The following is an 11549-nucleotide window of genomic DNA, read 5'->3' on the forward strand; positions in this document are numbered from 1 at the left end:
AAGATGCGATTCAGCCTGCACTTAAGTGGCAATCATATTTATATTTGCATTGTCGCAGTTATCCATTCTCAAGTGATTGGTTTTGGCTTACAGCAAGTGGCATTAAGTGGTGGCAAAGTGGTTTGACTCATAGATCAATACTGTTTACTGTTTACTGTGTTTTTCAACCCGCGCAGCTTTAATATTCTAATTGAAAACTGATAATGAAATTGGATACATAAAAGAATTTCTATCTCGCATATGGCAAAAATAGTTTGTTTTGCCAACGAAAATATTTGTGTAATAAAATGCATTTTGAAATTGCATTACAGCCGAGCTAGTTGCGGCCGTTGACTGACTGGTTGATGGCATGCGTGCTTGATTGCCAGGCTTTAACACGCGTGCAACATGTTAATGAGCTGTCGTTCCATTAGTAAATTGCCGGTTGGGGTTTTTCTGCCTACCGTTATTGTTGCTGCTGCTGTTGTTGACGTCATATGTCAGGGAAATTATCAAAACTGTGTTGCAGTTACTTGCGTTGTTATTTGGTGCTGTTGTTATTATTTTCATTCGCATTGGCCCCTTGACAGCAATTCTGCTGCCATCATTACTGCCGCCTGCGTTTTATTTTCGCAGTAACAGCAGCAGCAGTAGCAGTAGCAAATAACACCCACCCAGCCAGCCAACTGACATCAACTGCGTAGATGCTTTACTAGATTTTTGCTGACATTGCCATTGTCAGCATTGTTTATTATTGTGAACAGTCAGTGAGTCCCAAACGCTATTTTAGACCTGGCTGCGCTGTCAACCTGCGTACTCGTACATCTCCGCTTATCTGGTCTGCCTGTCCGGCACACATGGTCCAATTAGGCAAAACAAAAGTGTTTTAATCACGGTTGCGATAAAATTGTGAAATATGTTGTGGTTTTTAGGCAGGGCCATACAACTGGCTGCATGCCAAAGATTTATGAGACATTTAAACTTGAATTTGTGGTTTATCCATGCGGGTAACTCAACTGTGCTAACGCTTTATTGTCTTAAGCAAACAACTTTAAATTCAGGCGAATTTCAACTAATTTTCCAGCACTTCTTATTTGTAAGTGCGGAAATTCTAGACAAATTCATGTAATCCATCTTCACTTTGCACCGAATAAATTATAATGAACCTTATATTTCACTGTATTACAGTTACTTAAGGGATTTAAGGAGGGCTTTAAAAGTGTGCCCCACTTTAAGCTGAAAAGTTGCAAAAATAATTGCACATTTATAATAGCTTTCACTTAACTTCGTTCACAGCAGTTTAAACTCACATTTGAGCAATGCTTAGTTATCATTCTCTGTGCTTAACGCGAGTATTCACCTAGCATTCATTACTCATACATATGAATAAATATGTGCTTAATGTGTTACATTACGTATACGCAACGTTGCGCAGAATATGCAACGCAAGTGGTTCTCGTACACACACACCCACAGACAAACACACACATATGTATATAGCATATCCATCCATGCTCCGACCCACAGCCAACCATAGAGCTGGGCACACATGACGTATGATTAACGTCACTGCAAAGTGTATGACTGAGGCTGCAACTATACGTATGAATGTGTGCAATGTCTGTTGTGCTTTTAAATAATATAAATTACTTTAGCGCTTCGCATGGATTGCAAGGATATGGCAACGATTTTAAATGACATGATATTACCATTAAAAATAATAACTATAAAAAAAAAAAATTATTGAAACGTCAAGCGCCAGGCGATTTATGAGTATGCATAATTGCATGGCCAATAAAAATTAAATACACATTCAACTGTCAGTCGGCAATTATTGGCCTCAAGTGCAGTCGATAATTAAGCTCAACGCGTTAAGAGCGCATAAATTAAAAAGTAATGAGCAATATTAAATATCTCATATGAGAGAAAATACCACTTAAAGACACGTCAACAGCGACGTCGGCGGCGGTGCCCTGAAATTGCAAACCTCAGTAGATGGCGTAGACGAACTCCCGAATGGGACAACCGCCCGCCCGGTAATGTAGCGAGAGCATCATTAAAAAAAGTGCCGTGCACAGCACAAAAAAAAAGCAAACAGCGACGAGAATAAAAAAAAGGGCGGCAGACAGTCAGAAACCAGCCAGACAATTGGACCCCCAGACATTCGGCACATTATTGGTAATCACAATATTTATGTGCGTTTAACGACACGACAGGCAAAATTGTTGAAACAAATCATTGACAGCTGGCACAACGCAGAACTGAGCATAGCATTCACATACATTTGCGGTGGTCTTCGCTTCAACATTTTGCTTCTTATCTTACATTTACTAATCTTTTTTTCTCCTTTTGTCTTTTTTAGTACTTTTTACTTATTGCCGCTTTTTTGGTAATTTTTGCAAATTTTTTTTTGTTTTACGAGACTTTGCGTACAATAAATCAGTTTTTGCCTGGCAGAAAGTAAGAAAAGGAATCCCGCCAAGATGCTTGCTAAGACAAATTTAACTCTGCTGACAAATAATCTGTAGCATAACAAAATTTAAAGTGATGTGTGCAAATTTGAGAAATACTTGGAATATTTCATATTTGTTTAAGAGCATAATAAATCAATTTAAATGCTTACGACTTTTGCTTAGAATTTTTTGATGTGTTTAATATTGATATTGACTACGCTACATTTGCCAAACATTCTAAATCGATGTCTGACCCTTTTACAGAATTGCTACCCTAATTACGAGGACTAACATTTATTTGACAGCAACTTTTGCAATTGAATACCCTGTGAATGTGCATTGAAGGAATGATATCTATGCAGATAAAGCGTTGAACTTTTATCAAAAAGATTACCATTTAAAATTTCCATTCGCTTCTCAATGCAGCAGCTTTCCATTAACGAAAGTTCATTTAAAAGACATAACCATAGAATCTTATAGTCTATCAATTCTGCATTGCTCGTTTCGACCTTGTAGTTGGGAATTTGCATTGTCATTTTTGCTGCACTGCAACAAGAGCAATTAGCAGATTGTAGAAAAAAACGGTTCATGTAAACGTTTGCACAACAAAATGTTCATGTTTCCAAAAAACTTTATTGAAATTGTCTGCATTTTTTTGGTGTGCTGCCTATTTAAGAGCTGCTGATAAAATTAATAATGAAATTCCCATAAGAACGGAACTTTCACAGAACTATTTGCACGAAACGTTAAAGTAAAGATACCAATTTAAAAATACAATTTAAATAGCTGACATTACAGCGAACTGACAACGTACAAATTGACTTGAGAGCGTCCCAACTTATTATACGATTTAACATGCATAAATAAATTAGTTTCACTTAATTTAAGTCACTAAAAAAACAAAAACAAATTCAATTAGCTGACACAAATTGCAGACAGATGGAAGTTCAACGATTTTCTATAGACAGCGATACGACTTGGCGGAAGTTGCAAGCCAGATGAGAGACCAACTGAATGACTGGATGCGCCCTATTTATATTTTGTATCTGTTTAATATGTACATGTGAGCGTGTGTGTCAGCAAAAGTAACGTGGGTGTGTGTATAATAGACAACATCCTGTTATTGTCAGGCAGCAGTAAAGTCAATGACATGTAAAATTTGTCAACTGACTTTTTCTTCTGCAAAACAAACCCGGATATGTTGGCTTTTAAGGCTTTGAAACAGTTTTGATTACGCCTAAAAAGGAAGCATCTGTATGCTTTGAAGTCCCATTGTATTGAAGCACTGATAAGTCAGTGTATAATAAAGAAAATTCGATTGATAGGCGCACGTGTGCGGCACAATGAAGTCAGAGATAGCATCTCAAAAGCCACAAAAAAAAAAATAATAAAGAGTGTATGATAATGTTTTTGTCGACTAAGAGATGCCTATTAAACACGTAGAAAACATTTGCAGAAGAGATAAAAAGTATAACTTAAGCCTATAACAACATTTAATTTGTTTTCCATTTATTTTTATCATGCTGAGAATAGTTGAAGAATTAAATAAATAACGCACGACCGACGAACTAAATGCTGTCAAGTGAAAAATTAGCAGAATGAGCTGCATAAGTAGCTGATGAAACTGTTGGCGATGCGAAAAACACACAACTTAATCATCGAAGCGAGAGAAAATGTATGAAATATACCCACCATAGCCACCAATTTGAAATTGAAAATCAGAGGAAAAGCTGCCACAGCAGAACGGCACATACAAATGCTACAAATGCCATTTGCGATTTTACACGCACGTATTTCTATTTCTTTATGCTTCTTAGCATTACAGTCTGAGCATAAGTATGGGTATGAGTGTATATTTGAGTGTGAGTACGAGTCCGAGTATGAGTATGAGTGTGCTTACGTGATCTAGCTGGTATTTCTGTTGCATACATCGAAGCAACTTTTAGTGCTGCTGAATTGACTTTGCTTACGCTTCAATGTTGGCTTTAACTTTTCGACTTGATTGCATGCATATTAAGCTAACGCTTTGTGCTTCATAGTCAAGATTATTCCAGGAAATAATTCAATTCAATTCATATGAAACTTTTCAGATTATTACACTCCAGTTATTCAGAATGCCTCTTTTATGTAAATATAATTAAAGAGTTTCGCCGAGAAGTTTTGCAGCTATGAATTTAAATGGAGACCTCTATAAATTACACCCTAATGTATTAGTAAGCATTATAAGCCCACACAGCTTACTGCTTCCCATAGTGTGTGCAATTGAGAAGAAAGTGACTTTGTAAATGTCCTTTTTTTACATACTTGACGCCGATATTTATGCACAATTTGCAGCTGCCGTAAATCAGTGCTCCAGCCTATCAACAACACCACACACAACCACGCCCACATACTTCAACACACACACACACAAACACAGACTTCCTTGTGCAACGTGGCGTATGAAAAACCACATGATTAGCTTGGCCAAAAAATACGCGAGTGAGTATGCTGGAGGCGTTCGGAAAAACTTCGAGAAACAACTTCACATATGTTCTTAGCTTGTAGCTTCGTATTGCATGTCAGTGTCGGTGTCCGGCTAACAACTTCATAAATATGTCGAGCATGTGTATCGCATAACATACCCTCCATCCGCATCCTCATCCTCATCTCTAACTTCTCGGCAGAGATTTGTGCGTGTCATCGCTCAAAGCGAACCATTTTTACGCTTCCGTTCAACAACAAAATGGCATTAAACGCAGATCAATCACAATCTAGACACCAAACTGACCCACATAGTCAGAGGATGTGAGTCTCAATAGCAGGGGCTGAGTTTGGGTCTTTCCATAACTGACATTTGAACTTTGACGTACGCACTTTTATTCTTTCTTGCTGTTTATACCCGCTACCCATAGGGTAGAAGGGTATTATAACTTTGTGCCGGCAGGAAATGTATGTAACAGGTAGAAGGAGGCATCTCCGACCCTATAAAGTATATATATTCTTGATCAGCGTCAACAGCCGAGACGATATAGCCATGTCCGTCTGTCCGTCTGTGTGTCTGTGTGTCTGTGTGTCCGTCCGTCTGTCCGTATGAACACCTAGATCTCAGAGACTACGAGAGATAGAGCTATAATTTTTTTTCGACAGCATTTGTTATGTTTGCACGCAGATCAAGTTTGTTTCAAATTTTTGCCACGCCCACTTCCGCCCCCGCAAATCAAAAAAATCGAATAACAAGCGTAATTTTAAAGCTAGAGTTGCGAATTTTGGTATATATAATAATAGCTATAGTACTTATGATTCCTGAAAATTTGGTTGCGATCAGATAAAAATTGTCGAAGTTATAAAAGAAATACTTTTGTATGGGCAAAAATGCCTACTTATAAGGGTCTTAGTTACTTTGGCTGACAATCTGGTATATTGAGCCGTCTATGGTATATTTTGAATGCGGTACTATATTGATATACCAAACATACCATTTGGTATATTTTTAGTATTTTTTAAGTATTTTCGGTATATTTTCAAAATGATACCGCTATATTTTGCCTTTATTAAAAATGGGTAGCGGGTATCTCACAGTCGAGCACACTCGACTGTAACTTTCTTACTTGTTTTTTTTTTTTTTTTGGCTTGAAAAGTTTTTCTATTTGCTGGGTTTTTATGCCTTTTTGCCCTGCAAATGTGCAGTTTGCCTTCTGTTTTGGGGTTTATTTGGGTTTATTCACCACACTTCAGACAACAACGAAGAATGTATGGTTTCGAAAGCCATTCTCTTTTGCCCTTCTTCAGCTGAATTTTCCCCATCAATTAATTACGCAATTAATTGCTTAAGCCCATTTTAAAGCTTTACTAATTTACTTGCTGAAATATGGCAATTTGGAATGCTTCCGTTTAGTAATTTGGAAAATTGTTTTAAATTTGATAACCACAGTTCGGCACAATGCTGAACACAAATTGTAAACTATTTGGTGCTGCTTGACCAAACTCGAATTTGTTATCAAGTTGAGAAAACTTTTATATGCGTAGCTAAAAGAATGAATGTGATTTTCCGAAATAAATTCAATTCACTGCGGTTACTGATTTGGATATATAACTAAAGCCAAATGCATTTAATATCAATTAGTTTTATGTTTAAAATTAAGTCAATTGGATAATGGAATTTATTGGCTATTTCTCATTTTGCAAAACATTTTGAATCGTTTTGGATCCATGGCAACAAACTAAATGGGAATGCCATGCATTTTTGTTTGCACCATAAATTAGATTTCTACGATAATAAGCGCATTTGATGATACGAAGTGCAATATGCAAACACATTTTATTTTTCAAACAAGCACATAAATTAGCAATAAATGCATATGGGAAAACTCAGTTTACAATTTTAAATGACTTAACACGCCTTCTCTAAACGGGTTCTGGGCATTCTTTAAAGCATAATAAGTAGATAATTTCAATATGTTGATTACACTTCTGACACATGCCAAGTAAACTACTTAAATTAGCAATAGATATGTGTGTGAGTGTGTGTGTATAATTGAATACATGAATAAGTGGAAAATCGTAAGCATTTGGCAATAAGTTAAATTAATTGCTTGACTTTTTGTGCGACATTTACATTGAATGTTAAAATGCTAAGATTAATCACTGTCAACCAAATATAAATTGAACACATACTTAAGAGCTAAAACTGAGTCCAAGGCATGGCGCTTATAATTGCGCAATGCAATGTGATACTCACTCAAGTAGTATTTGCCGTGGCATGAATTGCAATTGCAATTCAGATTGCGTTTGACTTAAGTTCGAATTCAAATTCAAATTTGATATTTGCTATTTGCAATTTGCAACTTACAATTGCTATGGCTATTGAAATTGCAATTGCTGTGAGTGAGTGTTAAACAAGCGTCGCCAATTTGCGCCAACAAGTTGTGATTTGCACTTCAATTTTGCAAATTTGGCACGAAAATTTCACTTCGATACCACTTGAGACTCGATGATTTGGTTTTTCGAGATGCAAACAGCTGCAGCTTGACTGTTGTCGGTTGTCTGCTCTCGGCTATCTGCTCTGTGCAGTTGTCGTCTGTCGCTCGTCAGCCTGTCGAGCTGTCCGACTGTCGGATTGTCGGCTGCAGCACGTTTTGTATCTCAAAGATGCACACACGAGCTGGCCAATTAATTGTTGGCCTCTTCACACAAGCGTGTACAACGTTAAAGCGTGTTGCAAATCATCGGTTAACACCAAACACCGCTCAGATATTGACACTTCTCTTGAGCTGTTAGCAAAATTCCGCACGGTACATAAATCTTGATCTCGTTATGGTCAATTAGCTTTTGCCAACTGTCCTTCCGCACTTGGCAGTGTTGCACTTGGCTTTGTCTTGGTGGCTTTCCGAAGGTCGTTACAATACAAAACACAAAACACACTTTTCATTTGTACTGATTACGACGAAGACTCGCGTTATTCCGTCGAGAGTTTTTGGCCGCGTTTTTCGTTTCGGGCCGCGCAGCATAAAGAAATTCACCGTCTGGCTCATTCACAATTTCGCATTGAACTGAATTTGTGTGTGGCAGCGTCGTGCGGATTTTCCTGTTTGCTGTTACTGCTGCTGCTGCCACTACTACTGCTGCCTCTGCCAACGCACAGTGGAAAGCTCAGTAAATTATTGTAACGAGGCTACTTAAGCGCAAGTATAAGATTTTATAGAAGAACGATTTCTAAAGATTAATAATTTATTGCATATTAATATAAAATATATATATTATTAAAATATATATTATTATTAATCAAACATTTAATTGTGAAATGAAACTTTTATTTTTAAAATTCGAAAAGTTTAATTATTCAATTTCATAAAATCATTTTAAAATTATTAATTCGACATTTATTTGGGTGTTAATAACAAAATGACTTTAGAATATCAATAACACAATAAAAATTATTACATATGGACAAAAAATTACATAGGGACAACAGTCCAGCTCTTAGAATTTCAGTGAATTAAAATATCAATAATTCTTTAAATGATATTACCTAAAAATATGAACAAGAGAATGGAGTTTTAATTTCAATTACATTATGAAGGACCACAGTGCAGCGTCGACGCCGTCGCATGCTGCTTGATTTCACTTCAGAAAGCTTTGCCGGCGCCAGACACCGAAGCTGAAAGAAACAGCTGTTTTTTGTTTATGTTGCCCAACTGGTTTTTGCACACATGTTGCATGCCAGTATGTTGCTTCTGCACTTGAATGTTGCACGTCAACGATTGCCACTGCACTTGATAATGAGGATGCGCGTTGTCAACTTGAGTGCGTCAAGTGCTCAGTTAATATTTGTAATGATTCTGGCATTTAATTAAGTTGTCTATGTTCCCAGCAACATATGTTGAGCAACAAATGCTGCTCAGCAACATGCAAAGCTTTTTGGTTTGGTAAAATGATATGCAACATTTCGTCAAAGCTTTCTTATCAACTGATTACCTCGCATAAGTGTTAGCCTAAACACTCAGATTGTGTTGGCTAAATATAATCCAAGATAACTAAGCAATCAATCATATTTTATGGTGGATATAACGTACAAACAATATAGCACACGTTTCTCTCCATTCTTTTAACAGAAAGTGTTGACTATTAACAAGTCATTATAATTTCTAGAAATAGATTTTATTGCTCCAATAAAACAAATTATCTTAAACATAAAAAGTAAACAAATTGCATTCACGAGTCTGTTCAACATGTTCCAACACATTTATGTGCATATGTATATTTTTTTTTACTTTTAAATTTATGCTTTTAATTGATTTGAGCGACGCAAATCTGCTGACCTAAATACCAATGCATTTAATTTCATTCTGCGTTGGGTTTCACGCTGAATCTTTAAGATAAAAAGAGTTATGCATAAAAGCGACTGAACTCGATCAATATTTTTCTCCATATGCTGGTAGACTGTCTGATACAGTTTAAGGTATTGTTTTTTATTATTTTCCATTTCAAGTGTGAGTGCATGACAAAAAACCATCAAAATACAAATAATCGTCAACAATCAAAGTCGAACAGAGCAATTTGTTATTGCAAATAAAACGGCAACAGCTGCGTTTATGAATATCGCATTTAAACTCAATTCGAACATGTTCGAAAACTTTGGCAGCATCGCATAAATAAGCGAAGTTTTTTTTTGTTTGTTATATCTGCTGCAGGCAAATTTATTGTTGTAGTATTTATTTATTACGCACATTTAGTCATAAAGCACAGCGCAGAGAAATGAGACAACGTATTCTAGTGAATACGATGAATACCGACAGTCATCATGTTCTGCCGTCAAGTGGCAGTGCTTTAAACATCAGCCTAACGAAAAAATATAAATTCATAAAAAACACTTTTGAATTAAGTAAATATCAACGCGTGAATTTATGTGGAAGCATTGAAAGAAATATGAATGAGAAAAATACCCTAGAATATTATCAGCAAATAAAACAAGATTTATATTATGTTTTGGCACTTCAAAATAAATGTCCACATTCATTTTGCATGCCGTGGAAATTTTTCCTCGAAAAAATATGCCACACAATGATTTGTTTATATTTGACTTATAAACTCAATTCGTGGTTTTTTAATATGCCCCACAATATGAGGTTTATAATAAATTTTAAAATGTTTAAAAATACATTTTTGCGACGTTTCGTTGGGCGTAGGCGTTGCATGAAAAGAAATAGCATGATCATGTCGACAGCTGACAAATTTATGCATCTGTAAGATGCTTCTTTGCTTGCTAATTGGCCGGCTCTTAATTCTAGTATAAACACGTACATGCGTCGGAATATACTTTATTTGTTTATTTACTCTCATAAGACTTAATACGCTTTCTTCTTTATGCAAGCGACAATTTACGGCTTGCGGACAATTTGTGTGTTTTGGGGATTAACTTAGGACCATAAGTATCAAAAGATACTAGACCAAAGAGAACTTAAGCTGGTCTAATGCTCCAAATAAGTATGTCGTAATTCATAAGAATTTATGAGTAATAGCTATTTAAATACCAGCTCGTGTTTGGACGGTAATGATACTGTAATTAACAGTTAATTTACCCACAAGTGCAGCAAATCAGCAAAAGCATTTGAAGGACTCAAGTTGATTGAAATAAGTGAGAGGAGTGTGCAAGTCAAGGACATCAACTGCAACCGACACACATAAACAAACAAGAACTAGACAGCATTATGGTCATGGGATACAAAACGATGCAATAGCTGTGAACAATTGTGTAGACAAATGCATATCAAGGCAGCACACACACCCACACACACGCACACACATACACATGCAAATTTTCAGTGTGGTCAACTGCAGCCACAGAGGCAACAGGCAAGTCTGCCATGGAAAATCATAAGTTATCAAAATGTCGACTGTCGTTGGCAGAGCATGACTCCGTTTATAACTGGCTACAGTGACTCATAGAAGTACTTGAACATGTGTTTATTTATGCTTATGTTGCTTATGATAACACTTTTGAACTTGTAGTTAAGATGCAAAGATAGGAAAAGACAAAGTTTGGTCGGCTCAACTCTTCAATGATTGCTGTGTGTAGTTTTCTATGGGACACTGTAATTGTGAATAAGTGCTGGCGTGTGTGTCCTTGCTTATCGCATGCAACAGCTTGCCAACTATTGTGCGATATAATGCTTAGAGACATGCGTGATAGTGTGCCGCCCCGCCAGCGTGCACACGTCGTATGTGCAATTTGCATAATGAGCAAAGAATCAAAATGGTGGCACATGCGGCATGGTTTTGATTTCAAAACTCCTTAAGACTGTAAACAGGCCCAACAACAACACAGTCAACTGACCCAATTACGTAGCCTTCTTTCTTTGTTTTTTGTGTGTGTTGCTGCAAACCATTCTTGAAGTCTTTGGCGTCTGTAACCTGAGGCGAAGTGCGTTATTTTCGTAGCGCAGACTTTTCGAATTTTTCTGCCTTAAAGCTATCACGTGGAAAGTGTAGCACTTAGACTGGCATTTAAAATTCCAAATGCGTCCAACAAGATCTGGATACACCCACAAAGGTTCAAAGGTAAATAATCTAATATGAAAAATAAAAAATAAAATTCGAAAAAAGAAATGTACATATTTGTACTTATTATATACGCAA

General features: G+C 36.5%; 1 protein-coding gene across 2 annotated transcripts in view; it reads right to left on the reverse strand.

Moving 5' to 3' along the window:
- Window positions 1-7259, reverse strand: part of LOC117576211 (cardioacceleratory peptide receptor) — a 36661-nt gene extending 29402 nt beyond the window's left edge. For both annotated transcript variants that reach the window (XM_052006402.1, XM_034260816.2), the window contains exon 1: window positions 7153-7259. The gene's annotated coding sequence lies outside the window, so the exon portion shown is untranslated. The remainder of the gene's footprint in view (window positions 1-7152) is intronic.
- Window positions 7260-11549: the final 4290 nt, after the last annotated feature.

This window comes from Drosophila albomicans, chromosome 2R (assembly GCF_009650485.2).
Source record: "Drosophila albomicans strain 15112-1751.03 chromosome 2R, ASM965048v2, whole genome shotgun sequence".
Classification (NCBI taxonomy): domain Eukaryota; kingdom Metazoa; phylum Arthropoda; class Insecta; order Diptera; family Drosophilidae; genus Drosophila; species Drosophila albomicans.